Below are 18499 nucleotides of genomic sequence, written 5' to 3'. Positions count from 1 at the left end.
TGAGATCCCATCTTGGGGCCTGTTTCGGAGCTCCATCAGAGGGGGCATCGATCATGGAGGGCTTCTACATCATCACCATAGCCCCTCTGATGAAGTGTGAGTAGTTTACCTTAGACCTACGGTACCATAGTTATTAGTTAGATGGCTTCTTCTCTCTTTTTGGATCTCAATACAATGTTATCCCCCTCTCTTATGGAGATCTATTCGATGTAATCTTCTTTTTGTGGTGTGTTTGTTGAGACCGATGAATTGTGGGTTTATGATCAAGTCTATCTATGAACAATATTTGAATCTTCTCTGAATTCTTTTATGTATGATTGGTTATCTTTGCAAGTCTCTTCGAATTATCAGTTTGGTTTGTCCTACTAGATTGATCTTTCTTGCAATGGGAAAAGTGCTTAGCTTTGGGTTCAATCTTGCGGTGTCCTTTCCCGGTGACAGTAGGGGCAGCAAGGCACGTATTGTATTATTGCCATCGAGGATAACAAGATGGGGTTTTCATCATATTGCATGAGTTTATCCCTCTACATCATGTCATCTTGCTTAAGGCGTTACTCTGTTTTCATTAAATTAATACTCTAGATGCATGCTGGATAGCGGTCGATGAGTGGAGTAATAGTAGTAGATGCAGGAAGGAGTCGGTCTACTTGTCTCGCACGTGATGCCTATATACATGATCATGCCTGGATATTCTCATAACTATGCTCAATGGTAATTTGTTCACCCACCGTAGAATACTTATGCTCTTGAGAGAAGCCACTAGTGAAACCTATGGCCCACGGGTCTATCTTCATCATATTAATCTTCCAATACTTTGTTATTTACTTTGCTTTTATTTTACTTTGCATCTTTATCATAAAAATACCAAAAATATTATCTTATCATATCTATCAGATCTCACTCTCGTAAGTGGGCGTGTAGGAATTGACAACCCCTTATCGCGTTGGTTGCGAGGATTTATTTGTTTTGTGCAGGTACGAGGGACTCGCGTGTAGCCTCCTACTGGATTGATACCTTGGTTCTCAAAAACTGAGGGAAATACTTACGCTACTCTGCTGCATCATCCCTTCCTCTTCGGGGAAAAACCAACGCAGTGCTCAAGAGGTAGCACCCCCACTCTGGTCTGTGCCGCTACCGCCCCACACTGCCTCCGCCTCGCCCCCATGGCCGTTGTGCCCTGCCCCGTGCGACCCGCTACTGCCCGGCTCCCTCCGTGCTTGCCTGCTCGTGCGCTCGCGTCGCCATGCCGCCGCGCGCCCCGCCGCACCTCGCGACCGCCGCCCCCTCCATCCCGCTCACCAGCCCGCGCCCGCTGGCCGCGCCCTGGCCCCGCTTGCTGCCGCCCCCGCTCGCCCCTTCGCCACTGCTACGGTTGCCCGCGCCAATCCCGTCTGCCCGCTGCCGCAGCCGCTGCGCCCCGATCTCTTCCCCCTGCCTCCTGGCCGCCGCGGCCCCTTCTGCTCGCCGCTGCCCGCTGCGCGCGCCGGCGCCTCGCACCTGCACCGGTCAGCCTCTCCCACTCCCCCCCCCCCCGCTGCATACTGGCCACTGGGTACGCCCGCACCCGCACGCCCCGGCGCCCGTTAACGCATGCCCGTGCCCGCTTGTGCCCCTGACCCTATGACACGGGGGCCCCATGGCCCAGAACGTTTTTGTAAAAAAAGAGAATAAAAACAAATATATAAATAAATAAATAAAAGAATTAATTAATGAGTTAATTAAGTTAATTAATCCTATTTAATTAATCTAATTAACCTATTAGTTTAATTAAACAGTAATTAGTTTAACCTAAACCCTAATCAACCTAATAGTGTATGACAGGTGGGTCCCACTGGACCCACACGTTAGGTTGACGTCATGCTGACGTCGGCGTGCACTGTTCTGGATAATGTTGAATTTAATTAATTAAATAAATGTTAAAAATAATTTAAATCTTTTAAAATTAATATAAAATAAACCGTAGCTCGGATGGAAAAACTTTGTACATAAAACTTGCTCAGAACGATGAGACGAATTCGGATATGCAGCCCGTTCGTCCGCCATGCATCCCTAGCATAGCAAACACGTGACTTTCCCCCTCCGGTTCATCTATCCGAAAATGCGAAACACCGGGGATATTTTCCTGGATGTTTCCCCCCTTCGCCGGTACCACCTCATACCGCGTTAGGGCACCCCTAGCACCGATACTTGTCATGTCATGCATCACTGTGCATCTTCTTGCTTAATATTTATTATTTCTTCCCCCTCTTCTCTTGCTAGACACAGAGACTGACACCGCTGCTACCCAGTACGACTACGGTGTTGACGACCCCTCTCTCTTGCCAGAGCAACCAGGCAAGCCCCCCCCCCCCCTTGATCACCAGATATCGCCTACTCTTCTCTCTACTGCTTGCATTAGAGTAGTGTAGCATGTTACTGCTTTCCGTTAATCCTATTCTAATGCATAGCTTGTCATTGTTGCTACAGTTGTTGATACCTTGCATGCAATCCTAAATGCTTAATATATGATGCTAGTTTATCATCAGTGGCCCTACATTCTTGTCTGTCTGCCATGCTATACTATCGGGCCGTGATCACTCGGGAGGTGATCACGGGCATATACTTATATACATATTATATGATACGTGTGGTGACTAAAGTCAGGTCGGCTCATAGAGTACCCGCGAGTGATTCACGGATTGGGTCTGAAACGACGTTTGTCCCGACGGCCCCCTGAGTGGATATTTGTGGCGGAGCGACAGGGTAGGTTGAGACCACCTAGGAGAGAGGTGGGCCTGGCCCTGGTCGGCGTTCGCGGTTACTTCAAAATAACACGCTTAACGAGATCTGGGTATTTGATCTGAGTCTGGCTACTGGCCTATACGCACTAACCAACTACGCGGGGACAGTTATGGGCACTCGACGTCGTGGTATCAGCCGAAGCCTTCATGACGTCAGCGACTGAGCGGCGCGCGCCGGGTTGGACTGGAACGCCTGCTCTTGTATAAAGGAGGCTAGGTCTGCTCGCCGGCCGCGTTCGCAACGTGCAGGTGTGCAATGGGCGATGGGCCCAGACCCCTGCGCCATAGGATTTAGACTGATGTGCTGACCTCTCTGTTGTGCCTAGGTAGGGCTGCGACGTGTTGATCTTCTGAGGCCGGGCATGACCCAGGAAAGTGTGTCCGGACAAAGGGGGTCAAGCGTGTTGGGAAATGTGGTGCACCCCTGCAGGGAAGTTTAATATATTAGAATAGCCCTGATCTTTGGTAACAGGACGACTTGGAGTTGTTCCTTGACCTTATGACAACTAGAACCGGATACTTAATAAAACACATCCTTCCAAGTGCCAGATACAACAGTGATCGCTCTCTCATAGGGCGACGAGGGGAGGATCATCGGTTAGGATTATGCTATGCGATGTTACTTGGTGAACTCACCATCTACTCTCTTCCTCTGCTGCAAGATGGAGGTTACGAGAAGCGTAGTCTTCGAAAGGACTAGCTATCCCCCTCTTATTCCGGCATTCTGCAGTTCAGTCCACATATGATACCCCCTTTTCCATTTGATACCAATGCATACATATGTAGTGTAGCTCCTTGCTAGCGAGTACTTTGGATGAGTACTCACGGTTGCTTTGCTCCCCCTTTTCTCTACTCGATTGCTGCGACCAGACGATGGAGCCCAGGAGCCAGACGCCACTGTCAATGACGACTACTACTACTCGGGAGGTGCCTACTACTACGTGTAGCCTGCTGACGACGACCAGGAGTAGTTTAGGAGGATCCCATGTAGGAGGCCTACGCCTCTTTCGATCTGTATCCTAGTTTGTGCTAGCCTTCTTAAGGCAAACTTGTTTAACTTATGTCTGTACTCAGATATTGTTGCTTCCGCTGACTCGTCTATGATCGAGCTCTTGTATTCGAGCCCTCGAGGCCCCTGGCTTGTATTATGATGCTTGTATGACTTATTTTATTTGTAGAGTTGTGTTGTGATATCTTCCCGTGAGTCCTTGATCTTGATCGTACATGTTTGCGTGTATGATTAGTGTACGGTCAAAACGGGGGCATCACAAATCTTTTGCTACTCATGTTGATCTCCCTAGGGAGAAGTGGTTTAAATATCATCCTCCCATAGAAGTAAAAGTAGTTGTACCTATTAAAGTTGAAGAAAAGACTGTCACTTATAATGATCCTATTGTTCCTACCGCTTATGTTGAGAAACCACCTTTCCCTGTAAGGACAAAGGATCATGCTAAAGCTTCAACTGTGGTTCGTAAAAGCAATATTAAAACTTATACACCTCCTAAGAAAATTAAAGTTGAACCTGATATTGCTATTGTTAAAGATCTTTCGTCTGATAATATTGATGGGCATGTTATTTATTTCCTGGATGAGACTGCTAGAACTGCTAAACCTTGTGCTAAAGATAAAAACAGACCTGTGGTAGGCATGCCTGTTATTTTTGTTAAAATAGGAGATCATTGTTATCATGGCTTATGTGATATGGGTGCTAGTGTTAGTGCAATACCTTACGACTTATACAAAGAAATTATGCATGATATTGTGCCTGCTGAGATAGAAGATATTGATGTCACAATTAAACTTGCTAATAGAGATACTATTTCACCAATGGGAAATGTTAGAGATGTTGAAGTCTTGGGTGGGAAAACTAAATATTCTGCTGATTTTCTTGTTCTTGGTTCCCCACAAGATAGCTTTTGTCCCATTATATTTGGTAGACCCTTCTTGAACACAGTTAATGCTAAGATAGACTGCAAAAAGGATGTTGTTACTATTGGTTTAGGTGATATGTCTCATGAATTTAATTTCTCTAAATTTCGTAGACAACACCGTGAAGAGGAATTGCCTAGTAAAGATGAAATTATTGGTCTTGCTTCTATTGCCATGCCTCCTAGTGATCCTTTAGAACAATATTTGTTAGACCATGAAAATGATATGTTTATGAATGAAAGAAGGGAAATAGATGAAGTATTCTTTAAACAGGAACCCATCCTGAAACACAATTTGCTTGTTGAAATCCTAGGGGATCCTCCTCCACCCAAGGGTGATCCCGTGTTTGAGCTTAAACCTTTACCAGATACTCTATGCTTATCTTGACGAGAAAAAGATATATCCTGTTATTATTAGTGCTAACCTTTCAGAGCATGAAGAAGAAAGATTATTGAAAACTCTGAAGAAGCATTGTGCTGCTATTGGATATACTCTCGATGATCTTAAGGGCATTAGTCCCACTCTGTGTCAACACAAAATAAATTTGGAGGAAGATGCCAAACCAGTTCGTGATCATCAACGACGGCTGAATCCTAAGATGAAGGAAGTGGTAAGAAAGGAAATACTAAAGCTTCTTGAGGCAGGTATAATTTATCCCGTTGCTGATAGTCAGTGGGTAAGTCCTGTCCATTGCGTCCCTAAGAAGGGAGGTATTACTGTCGTTCCTAATGATAAAGATGAATTGATTCCGCAAAGAATTATTACAGGTTATAGGATGGTAATTGATTTCTGCAAATTAAATAAAGCTACTAAAAAAGATCATTACCCCTTACCTTTTATCGATCAAATGCTAGAAAGATTATCCAAACATACACATTTTTGCTTTCTAGATGGTTATTCTGGTTTCTCTCAAATACCTGTGTCAACCAATGATCAATCAAAGACTACTTTTACTTGCCCTTTTGGTACTTTTTCTTATAGACGTATGCCTTTTGGTTTATGTAATGCACCTACTACCTTTCAAAGATGCATGATGGCTATATTCTCTAACTTTTGTGAAAAGATTTGTGAGGTTTTCATGGACGATTTTTCTGTCTATGGATCCTCTTTTGATGATTGCTTAAGCAACCCTGACCGAGTTTTGCAGAGATGTGAAGAAACTAATCTTGTCTTGAATTGGGAAAAGTGCCACTTTATGGTTAATGAAAGTATGGTCTTGAGGCATAAAGTTTCTGAAAGAGGTATTGAAGTTGATAAAGCCAAGGTTGATGCTATTGAAAAGATGCCATGTCCCAAGGACATCAAAGGTATAAGAAGTTTCCTTGGTCATGCCGGTTTTTATCAGAGGTTCATTAAGGACTTCTCAAAAATTTCTCGGCATCTGAATAATTTATTACAAAAAGATATACCATTTGTTTTTGATGATGGTTGTGTAGAAGCATTTGAAATACTTAAGAAAGCATTGATCACTGCACCTATTGTTCAGCCACCTGATTGGAATTTACCTTTTGAAATTATGTGTGATGCTAGTGATTATGTTGTAGGTGCTGTTCTAGGGCAAAGAGTTGATAAGAAATTAAATGTTATTCAATATGCTAGTAAAACTCTAGACAATGCTCAGAGAAATTATGCAACTACTAAAAAGGAATTCTTAGTAGTTGTATTTGCTTGTGATAAGTTCAGACCTTATATTGTTGATTCTAAAGTAACTATTCACACGGATCATGCTGCTATTAAATATCTTATGGAAACAAAGATGCTAAACCTAGACTTATTAGATGGGTTCTCTTGCCACAAGAATTTGATTTGCATATTATTGATAGAAAGGGAGCTGAGAACCCCGTTGCAGACAACTTGTCTAGGTTAGAAAATGTGCTTGATGACCCACTACCTATTGATGGTAGCTTTCCTGATGAACAATTAAATGTCATAAATGCTTCTCACACTGCTCCATGGTATGCTGATTATGCTAATTACATTGTTGCTAAATTTATACCACCTAGTTTCACATACCAGCAAAAGAAAAAGCTCTTCTATGTTTTGAGACATTACTTTTGGGATGACCCACATCTTTATAAAGAAGGAGTAGATGGTGTTATTAGACGTTGTGTACCTGAGCATGAACAGGAACAGATCCTACGCAAGTGTCACTCCGAGGCCTGTGGAGGACACCATGCTGGAGATAGAACTGCACACAAGGTATTGCAATCCGGTTTTTATTGGCCTACTCTCTTCAAGGATGCCCGTAAGTTTGTCTTGTCTTGTGATGAATGTCAAAGAATTGGTACTATTAGTAGACGTCAAGAAATGCCTATGAATTATTCACTTGTTATTGAACCATTTGATGTTTGGGGCTTTGATTATATGGGACCTTTTCCTGCCTCTAATGGATATACACATATTTTAGTTGCTGTTGATTACGTTACTAAGTGGGTATAAGCTATTCCAACTACTAGTGCTGATCATAACACCTCTATTAAGATGCTTAAAGAAGTTATTTTTCCAAGGTTTGGAGTCCCTAGATATTTAATGACTGATGGTGGTTCACACTTTATTCATGGTGCTTTCCGTAAAATGCTTGCTAAATATGATGTTAATCATAGAATTGCATCTCCTTATCACCCACAATCTAGTGGTCAAGTAGAATTGAGCAATAGAGAGCTCAAAATAATTTTGCAAAAGACTGTTAATAGATCTAGAAAGAATTGGCCCAAGAAACTTGATGATGCATTATGGGCCTATAGAACTGCATATAAAAATCCTATGGGTATGTCTCCGTATAAAATGGTTTATGGAAAAGCATGTCACTTACCTCTCGAACTAGAACATAAGGCTTGTTGGGCTATTAAAGAGCTCAATTATGATTTCAAACTTGCCGGTGAGAAGAGGTTATTTGACATTAGATCACTTGATGAATGGAGAACCCAAGCCTATGAGAATGCCAAATTGTTTAAAGAAAAAGTTAAAATATGGGATGACAAAAGAATACAAAAGCGTGAATTTAATGTAGGTGATTATGTATTATTATACAACTCTTGTTTAAGGTTTTTTGTAGGAAAACTTCTCTCTAAATGGGAAGGTCCTTACGTTATCAAGGAGGTCTACCGTTCCGGTGCCATAAAAATCAACAACTTCGAAGGCACAAATCCGAAGGTGGTGAACGGTCAAAGAATTAAACATTATATCTTAGGTAATCCTATAAATGTTAAAACCAATGTTATTGAAACCGTAACCCTAGAGGAATACATAAGGGACACTTTCCGGAATGTTTCAGACTCCAAAAAGAAATAGGTATGTGGTATGGTAAGTAAACCGACTCCAAAACAACTTTTATGGCAGTATTTCTCCGTTTTGGAATTTTTAGAAAAATAGAAAAATAAGAAACAGTCCGGGAAGGACACGAGGCCTCCACGAGGGTGGAGGGCGCGCCCTACCCCCTGGGCGCGCCCCCTACCTCGTGGGCACCTCGTGTGCTCTCCAGACTCCATTTTCTTACATGTTATGTATTTTGGTCGATAAAAATTCATTATATAATCTCCTGGAGGTTTTGACTCCCATATCACGCAATTCTCCTCTGTTTGTGTTTCGAGCTGTTGCTACTGCAGATTAGTGCAACATGTCTTTGCAAGAGTCAGTCGGGGAGAGCCGGGTGTCTCATCCGGCACCGTGATCAATGACAAACAACAATGTTGACCACTTTGGGCCAGCAATGGAGGAAGAGATGGAGGCTGATTTGAAGAGGATAGATGCCATGGAGGAGGATCAAGAAGTCACTTCTCGCTTCTGAGCTGGATTCACAATGGGGGAACTGCAGAGCCTGGCTATCCCAAACTCGGTTATCCCTTCCAATGTTAGATTTCTTTCTTATGAGAATATGAAAAAGAGTGTCACTTGTTCTCCCGCAGCTATGCAACACCCTTGGGTGCAGGGAGCTTTGGCTGTTACAAGAAAACTTCGAAAGGAAATAATGGACCTCAAGCAGCAAGTCACTAAGCTCGAGGAGGAGAATCGTATCCTAAGGGGCGTCATCGCCAAGAATATCACATCACCATCCCCGAAAAGGGAGATATAATCACATGGGTATGGGCACTCCCCTTGGCAACTGCCAAGCTTGGGGGAGTGCCCCGGTATCGTATCACCATCACTTCTATCTTTACCGTTTTTCTTAGTTCGATCCTTTTGGTAATATCTTGATCTAGTAGAATAAAAGCTTTTAGTATGATCCAGTTGTGAGTTTTGCTTTATGATCCTTCTATGTAATCGAGTCCGTGAGCTATATATAATAAAGATTAGTGTTGAGTCAAGGGCTTGATTATTTTGCCATTATCTTGAGGGAATAGAATGAAAGAGAAAGAATAAAAAGAATAAAAGAGATCATATGGATCTTATGGAGAGTAATGAGCCCACATAGAGTGTGATGAATAAAAGTTGTTGAGAGTTGACAAACATAGTTTTGGTCATCGTTGCAATTAAAAGGAAGTAATAAAGAAAGAGAGGTCTTCACATATAAATATACTATCTTGGACATCTTTTATGATTGTGAGCACTCATTAAAATATGACATGCTAAAGAATTGACGTTGGACAAGGAAGACAACATAATGGGTTATATTTTCTTACATCTGAGATAAATTATATTGTCATGGATCACCCAACATGATTGAGCTTGCCTTTCCCCCTCATGCTAGCCAAATTCTTTGCACCAAGTAGAGATACTACTTGTGCTTCCAAACACCCTTAAACCAGTTTTGCCATGAGAGTCCACCATACCTACCTATGGATTGAATAAGATCCTTCAAGTAAGTTGTCATCGGTGCAAAGCAATAAAAATTGCTCTCTAAATATGTATGACTTATTAGTGTGGGAGAAAATAAGCTTTATATGATCGTGTGATATGGAAGAAATAAAAGCGACGGACTGCATAATAAAGGTCCATATCACAAGTGGCAATATAAAGTGACGTTCTTTCGCATTAAGATTTTGTGCATCCAACCATAAAAGCGCATGACAACCTTTGCTTCCCTATGCGAAGGGCCTATCTTTTACTTTTATCTCCTACCTTACATAAGAGTCATGGTGATCTTCACCCTTCCTTTTTAAATTTTATCTTTTGGCAAGCACAACATGTTGGAAAAGATCCTGGTATATATGGCTAATTGGATGTGAGTTTTCATGAACTATTATTGTTGACATTACCCTTGAGGTAAAACGTTGGGAGGCAAGACTATAAGCCCCTATCTTTCTTTGTGTCTAATTAAAACTCCATACCCATAAGTATTGTGTGAGTGTTAGCAATTGTGAAATACTATATGATAGTTGAGTGTGTGGACTTGCTGAAAAGCTCTTATATTGACTCTTTCCTATGTTATGATAAATTGCAATTGTTCCAATGACTGAGATTATAGTTTGTTAGTTGTCAATGAAGTTTATGATTCATACTTGAAATTGCAATTGAATTATTACTCTAGCATAAGAGATCATATGACAAGAATTATATAAGTTGTTGTTCTAAGAATGATCATGATGGCCTCATGTCCGTATTTTATTTTTATCGACACCTCTATCTCTAAACATGTGGACATATTTTTCGATTTCGGCTTTCGCTTGAGGACAAGCGAGGTCTAAGCTTGGGGGAGTTGATACGTCCATTTTGCATCATGATTTTATATCAATATTTATTGCATTATGGGCTGTTATTACACATTATGTCACAATACTTATGCCTATTCTCTCTTATTTTACAAGGTTTACATAAAGAGGGAGAATGCCGGCAGCTGGGATTTTGGGCTAGAAAAGGAGCAAATATTGGAGACCTATTCTGCACAGCTCCAAAAGTCCTGAAACTTCACGGAAGTCAATTTCAGAATATATAAAAAATACTGAGTGCAAGAAGTTCACCAGGGGGGCCACACCCTGCCCACGAGGGTGGGGGCGCACCCTACCCCCTGGGCGCGCCCCCTACCTCGTGGGCCCCCTAGTGACCCTCCGATGGCCATCTTCTGCTATATGGAGTCTTTCGATGAGGAAAAAATCATAAGCCATCTTTCCGGACGAGACTCCGCCGCCACGAGGCGGAACCTTGGCGGAACCAATCTAGGGCTCCGGTGGAGCTGTTCTACCGAGGAAACTTCCCTCCGGGAGGAGGAAATCATCGCCATCATCATCACCAACGCTCCTCTCATCGGGAGAGGGCAATCGCCATCAACATCTTCACCAGCACCATTTCCTCTCAAAACCCTAGTTCATCTCTTGTATCCAATTCTTGTCTCCAAGTCTGGGATTGGTACCTGTGGGTTGCTAGTAGTGTTAATTACTCCTTGTAGTTGATGCTAGTTGGTTTAATTGGTGGAAGATCATATGTTCAGATCCTACATGCACATTAATACCCCTCTGATTATGAACATGAATATGCTTTGTGAGTAGTTACGTTTGTTCCTAAGGACATGGGAGAAGTCTTGCTATTAGTAGTCATGTGAATTTGGTATTCGTTCGATATTTTGATGAGATGTATGTTGTCTCTCCTCTAGTGGTGTTATGTGAACGTCGACTACATAACACTTCACCATTATTTGGGCCTAGAGGAAGGCATTGGGAAGTAATAAGTAGATGATGGGTTGCTAGAGTGACAGAAGCTTAAACCCTAGTTTATGTGTTGCTTCGTAAGGGGCTGATTTGGATCCATATGTTTCATGCTATGGTTAGGTTTACCTTAATACTTTGTTGTAGTTGCGGATGATTGCAATAGAGGTTAATCATAAGTGGGATGCTTGTCCAAGTAAGGGCAGTACCCAAGCACCGGTCCACCCACATATCAGATTATCAAAGTACCGAACGTGAATCATATGATCATGATGAAACCTAGCTTGACGATATTCCCATGTGTCCTCAGGAGCGCTTTACATCATATAAGAGTTTGTCCAGGCTTGTCCTTTTCTACAAAAAGGATTGGGCCACCTTTCTGCACTTTATTTACTTTTGTTACTTGTTGCTCGTTACCAATTATCTTATCACAAAACTATCTGTTACCTATAATTTCAGTGCTTGCAGAGAATACCTTGTTGAAAACCGCTTATCATTTCCTTCTGCTCCTCGTTGGGTTCGACACTCTTACTTATCAAAAGGACTACGATAGATCCCCTATACTTGTGGGTCATCAGTTATCGGATCCAAAACCGGACCCGATAGCTTAACGGTGTTCCATTACGATGGATGCCACATGTCGGTCACCCTTGACAAAAGCACTTCCATGACGCACGATTTATCGTCATGGAAGTGGACACTGCCGTGATGATAATTTTGGTAATGTCATGGAACACTTCTATGACATCACAAGTATGACTATCTTGATTCTGTCATAAATTTGTCATGGATGTACATGCATGACAGAAAACATGACCTACTGTGACAAACACGTATCATCATGGAAGTGTCTTTTTTTTGTAGTGGTATAATCAACTCATGGATAGTCGCGGTGACATTGGAGTATCTAGGTGACATTAGAGTTGGTTGATGTGTATCATATATATGGTGTTATTTTAGTACAGACTCTTGGTTAGATCGATCGGAAAGAATAGCTTGGTGTTATTTTAGTACGAACTCTAGGATAGATTGATCGGAAAGAATAGCTTTGAGGTGGTTTTGTACCCTACAAACAATTTCTTCTTATGTTCTCCGCTAGATAGGAACTTTGGAGTGATTCTTCATCACACGTTGAGGGATGGTTATATGATCCAATTATATAACATTGTTGAGAGATTGCACTAGTGAAAGTACGGACCCTAGGCCTCATTTTCAAGCATTGCAATACCATTTTTGCTCCGTTTTATCAATTGCTACCTTGCTGTTTTCTATTGTTCGTATTACAAAAGTCAATATCTACTATCATTACTACGCTTGTATCACCATCTCTTCACCGAACTAGTGAACCTATACAAATTACCATTGTATTTGGTGTGTTGGGGACACAAGAGACTTTTTGTTATTTGGTTGCAAGGTTGTTTGAGAGAGACCATCTTCCTCCTATGCCTCCCATGGATTGATAAACCTTAGGTCATCCACTTGAGGGGAAATTGCTATTGTCCTACAAAACTCTGCGCTTGGAGGCCCAACACGAGTCTACAAGAACAAGTTGTGTAGTAGACATCACGGCATTCCCCTCCGCTGCATCGCTCGAGCCTGGCTTGCTGTAAACGACCGATCTGGCTGTTCCTAGCGGGCCTGGCTGAGCACTGCTTTAAGTTTCATGCAAGCCAAGATTTGGATGCGACCCACGTAACCAAACAGCCCAAAAACATCCCGCCCGAGCCTGGCTGGGCCTAATGTGAGCAGCCAAATGGGTCCTAGATCGTCCCTAGGGTCTCAAGGTTGGATGCCATCGAATACGAGAACAAGAAAGAAGAAAAGTACAATAAGGTGGAAAGGTAAATTAACAAGTGCTAGATTATACTCCCTTCGTTCCTAAATATAAGTCTTTTTAGATATTCGTGTATGAACTACATACGGAGCAAAATGAGTGAATCTATACTCTAAAATATGTATGAAATTTGTATTTTCCAAATGTTTTGATTTTGTTTTCAGATACGAACACATTCAATCCCGTCCGATCTAAATTGGACATTTCACAGCCTCCCGCGTGATAACTGCTCGATCTAATCACGCGCGAGGTGACAGTCGTTTCCCCGTTCTCTCTATGGCAAGTGGGCCCATGCTAATTCTTTCTCCAATCGTTGGATTCCTCGCGCACGATCCCCTCTCCTCTTCCCCCAAACTACTCACTCACTTGTAACGGCACACAGTTCGCCCCACTCCTCCCCACTTCACCATTACTTCCCCTCTTCCGCCTACTCCCAATGAACCGAGGCGGAATCGCGGGCATTTCCCCTTCTTCCACGGCAAATCGAGGTGGGGGCCGCTGGTTGCTTCTGCGGTGGTGGGAAACTAATTTGTTCTGATGAGATTTCCTATCCCCTGTGTTTGCGCCTTGGGGTGAACCCGGGGTTCCGCAGGCGATTTTTGGAGGGTGTAGACATTTTTTATGGTGCGGTGAGCCATGTCTTTCGGGTGTTAGTTTGCTTGAGATTGGTGTGCACAAGGGAGTTGGGTGTGTTTGTGGGTTCGTTCCAACTAGGTCGGACGCGGTTGTGCACTACTACAGGATGTTGCTAATGTGACACTCCAATCAGAGACCCTTCGACGAAACTGTGTGCGATGCATTAATCACAAACGGTGAAGTAATAAAACTGTCAAAAAAGATACAGAACGTTTGTGATGGCGGAGACATCAAACACGATTCAAATTGTAGTTGAGTGTGCGATGGGTGGCATACAGTTCACTCAAATGAACTGTTTGCGATGAGCATAACAACAGAAACGGTCAGACAGATGAAGGTGTGTGTGATACACAGCATACAGTTCACTCAGATGAACTGTTTGTGATTAGGCAACACAACCGAAACAGTTAGCCATATCAAGGTGTGTGCGATATACAACATACAGTTGATAACCCACAAGTGTAGGGGATCGCAACAGTTTTCGAGGGTAGAGTATTCAACCCAAATTTATTGATTCGACACAAGGGGAGCCAAAGAATATTTGCAAGTATTAACAGTTGAGTTGTCAATTCAACCACACCTGGAGATTAATTATCTGCAGCAAATTGATTAGTAGCAAAGTAGTATGATAGTTTTGATAGCAGTAACAGTAACAGTAATAGTAACAATGATAGCAACAATTTTGTAGCAAGTGTAGCAGTAACAGTAGCACTAGTAACTTAGCAAGAACTATATAAGAGAAATTCGTAGGCGTTGGATCGGGGGATTCGTTGGATGATATTCATCATATAACAGTCATAACCTAGGGCGATACAAAACTAGCTCCAGTTCATAAATATAATATAGGCATGTATTCCGTAAATAGTCATACGTGCTTATGGAAAGAACTTGCATGACATCTTTTGTCCCACCCTCCCGAGGCAGCGGGGTCCATATGAAAACTAAGGGATATTAAGGCCTCCTTTGAATAGAGAACCGCAACAAAGCATTAGCACATAGTGAATACATGAACTCCTCAAACTACGGTCATCACCAGGGAGTATCCCGACTACTGTCACTCCAAGGTTTACGGATCATAACACGTAATAGGTGAATATAACTTGCAAGATCGGATCTAGAACATATATATAATGGTGATAACATAAAATGGTTCAGATCTGAAATCATGGGCGCCCGGGCCCAAAGTGATAAGCATTAAGCATGGCAGAGTCATATCAACATCAATCTCATAATATAGTGGATACTAGGGATCAAGCCCTAACAAAACTAACTCAATTACATGATGAATCTCATCCAACTCCTCACCGACCAGCGAGCCTACGAAGGAGTTACACACTCCCGGTGGGGAGCATCATGGAATTGGCAATGAAGGAGGGTTGGTGATGATGAAGATTGAAGATCCCCCTCTCCAGAGCCCAAAACTGACTCCAGATTTGGCCTCCTAATGAAGAACAGGAGGTGGCGGCGGCTCTGTATCGCGAAACGAGATAAATCTTCCTCCCTGATTTTTTCTAGAGAAATAGTATTTTATAGCATTGGAATCAGGGTCTGCGGGGCCACTAGGTGGGCACAACCCACCTAGGCGCGCCTGATGGGGGCACCCTAGTGGGTTGTGCTCACCCAGGGCCCCCCTTTGGTGGTTCTTGGCTCCAATATATTTCTTTTGTTGTATAAAAATTCTCCAAAAAGTTTCGTTCCAATGCGAGAACTTTTATTTCTGCTCAAAAACAACACCATGGTAGTTCTTCTAAAAACAGCGTCAGTCCGGGTTAGTTTAATCCAAATCATGCAAATTAGAGTCCAAAACAAGAGGAAAAGCATTAGGAAAAGTAGATACGATGGAGACGTATCAACTCCCCCAGGCTTAAACCTTTGCTTGTCCTCAAGCAATTCAGTTGATAAACTGAAAGTGGAAAAGAAACACTTTTACGAACTCTTTTGCTCTTGTTTACATAAATAAGCTTAAGTAGCACCCAGGTTTTTAGCAAATATTATAACTAACCATGTCAACAATGACTCTTAAAAAATATATTAACTCATATCAATGACATAATCAACTAGCGAGCAATAATAAAATATCTCACATGACAACACGTTATCAAAACAATCATGATATAATATGACAACAGTGGTATCTCGCTAGCCCTTTCTAACATCGTAAAACATAAATGCAGAGCACCTCCAAAGTTCAAGCAGCGACTAAACATTGTAATTCATGGTAGAAAAGATCCAGTCATGATGCATCCAACATTAACTATACACAATGCATGAGGATGAAAATAGTGCTATCAGAATCTAGCGCTTATTTGAGAAGGTGATGACTCAACATAAAATTAAATAGATAGTCCCTTTGCAGAGGGAAGCAGGGATTTGCAGCGGTGCCAGAGCTCAGTTTTTAAAACAGAGGTAAATGAAATTTTGAGAAATGCACCCTTCCTATTTACTTCACGACCATTAGTTATCGATATCTTCCATGCTAAACACACTAGTGGCGATCCCAAGCGATAAAAGTAAAGGTTTACTCCCCCTCCACCAACAATCACACTCCATGGCTAGCTGAATCCTTGGGTACCGTCCATACCAACATCAATCCTGGGGGAGTTTTGTTTAATTATTTGCAATTTGATTTCGGGACTGGGAGTCCCTATTACCACCCCTCTCGTGCAAGGACGAGTGAATAAATACTCATCATGAGAATAACCCGCTTAGCATGGAAGATACCGACTACCTCCTATCGCTCTATGAACAATCAGGCACACAAAAAGGATATTTATTTGAAGTTTTTAGAGGTGGCACATGCAAATTTACTTAGAACGACAGGGTAATACCGCATATAGGTAGGTATGGTGGACTCACCTAGAATAACTTGGGTTTTAGGATTTTGACACACAAGCAGTAATTCCGCTTAGTACAGGCGAAGGCCAGCAAATAGGTTGGGAAGTGGCCAGATAGAGAGCGAAAATGGTCATGAACATGCATTATGCATAATGAACATTGGATACTAGCATGAGTAGGATATGAACACCATGAACATAAATATCATAGAGGATATGTTGGTTTTGATTCAACTACATGTATGAACATGTGCCAAGTCAAGCCACTCGAAACATTGGGAGGAGGATACCATATCATCATACTACATCACAGTCATTTTAACGCAATGTTTACATCCAAGATAATCATTATCCACTCCTAGCTACTTAAGCATGGCATGAGAAAACTATAATCTCTAATTGTCATTGCAAACATGTTTGATAATAATGTGCCGAATCATGGATACTAGGTTAAAAATATTTACAAAAACAGAATAAGTTGAGTTCATACCCGTTCCTCTCTGCCACTATCAGTTCACCAAATATCGTCATTATTGCCTTTCACTTGCATGACCGAACGATTTGAAAATAATAGCAGTGCAAGAGTGCCGTGGACTAAGCTGGAATCTACAAACATTTTATTCAAAAGGAGAAGAAAAAGTAATTTGGGCTCTTTGTTAGATCAACAATAATGCATATGAGAGCCACTCAACATTTCATCGTGGTCTTTGCTACTTCTTGAGCTTGCGTTGGTTTTTCCCTTAAAGAGGAAAGGGTGATGCAACACAGTAGAGATAAGTATTTCCCTCAGTTAAGAACCAAGGTATCAATCCAGTAGGAGAAACGCGCAAGTCCCCAATAGATGCACCTGCACAAACAATCAAACACTTGCACCCAATGCGAGAAAGGGGTTGTCAATCCCTTCATGGTCACTTGCAAAGGTGAGATCTAATAGAGATAGATAGAACTAACCAAAAGATACAATATTTTTGGGTTCTTTTTGATTTATAGATCTGAAAGTAGAAGATTGCAAAATAGTAGATGGGAAACTAATAGAGAAAATTCCTTATTTGACACTGTCTTAAAATCTGGTTCCTTGTTTGACACTGGAAAAGTTTTTCTTCCCTATTTGACACTAATCCTAAATTTTATTCCCTATACGACACTTCCGTCCATTTTGAGCCTAAATGACACCTGAAAAGACAATTTTGACCCCCATGCGGTATGTGTGCGCGCGCACGCGCACATGTGTGCTGCTGCTGCATGTGTGTGTGCATGTGTGCCGCAGCGTGTGTGTTTGCTACTGTGTGTGTACGTGCGTGTGTGTGTGCTGTTGCGTGCCTATGTGCTACCTGTGTGTGTGCTGCTGCTGCTGCATGTGTGTTTATGTGTGTGTGTGTTGCGTGTGTGTGTGTGTTGCTGCGTGTGTGCGCGCGTGCGTGTGTTGCTGCGTGTGTGTGCGCGTGCATGTGTGTTGCTACGTGTGTGTGCGTGTGTGTGTGCACGTGCGCGTGCGTGTTGTTGCGTGTGTGTGTTGGTGCATGTGTATGTGTTGTTGCATATGTGCTCCTGCCCTCGCACTGGTGTTGCGTGTGTGCGCTATTGCTCCCCACACACATACCACATGAGGGGCAAAAGAGTCTTTTCAGGTGTCATTTAGGCTCAAAATGAACGGAAATGTCATATAGGGAATAAAATTTAGAACTTGTGTCAAATAGGAAAGAAATTTTTTTCCAGTGTCAAATAAGGAAGCAAATTTTAAGATAGTGTCAAATAAGGAATTTTCTCAAACTAATATGATGGAAAATAGACCCGGGGGACATAGGTTTCACTAGAGGCTTCTCTCATGAAGGCAAATAATATGGTGGGTGAATAAATTACTGTCGAGCAATTGATAGAAAAGCGCAAAGTTATGACTATCCAAGGCAA

The sequence above is a fragment of the Triticum aestivum genome, chromosome 1A (assembly GCF_018294505.1).
Source record: "Triticum aestivum cultivar Chinese Spring chromosome 1A, IWGSC CS RefSeq v2.1, whole genome shotgun sequence".
In the NCBI taxonomy this organism is placed as follows: Eukaryota; Viridiplantae; Streptophyta; class Magnoliopsida; order Poales; family Poaceae; genus Triticum; species Triticum aestivum.
Note: the sequence above shows the minus strand (reverse complement) of the source record.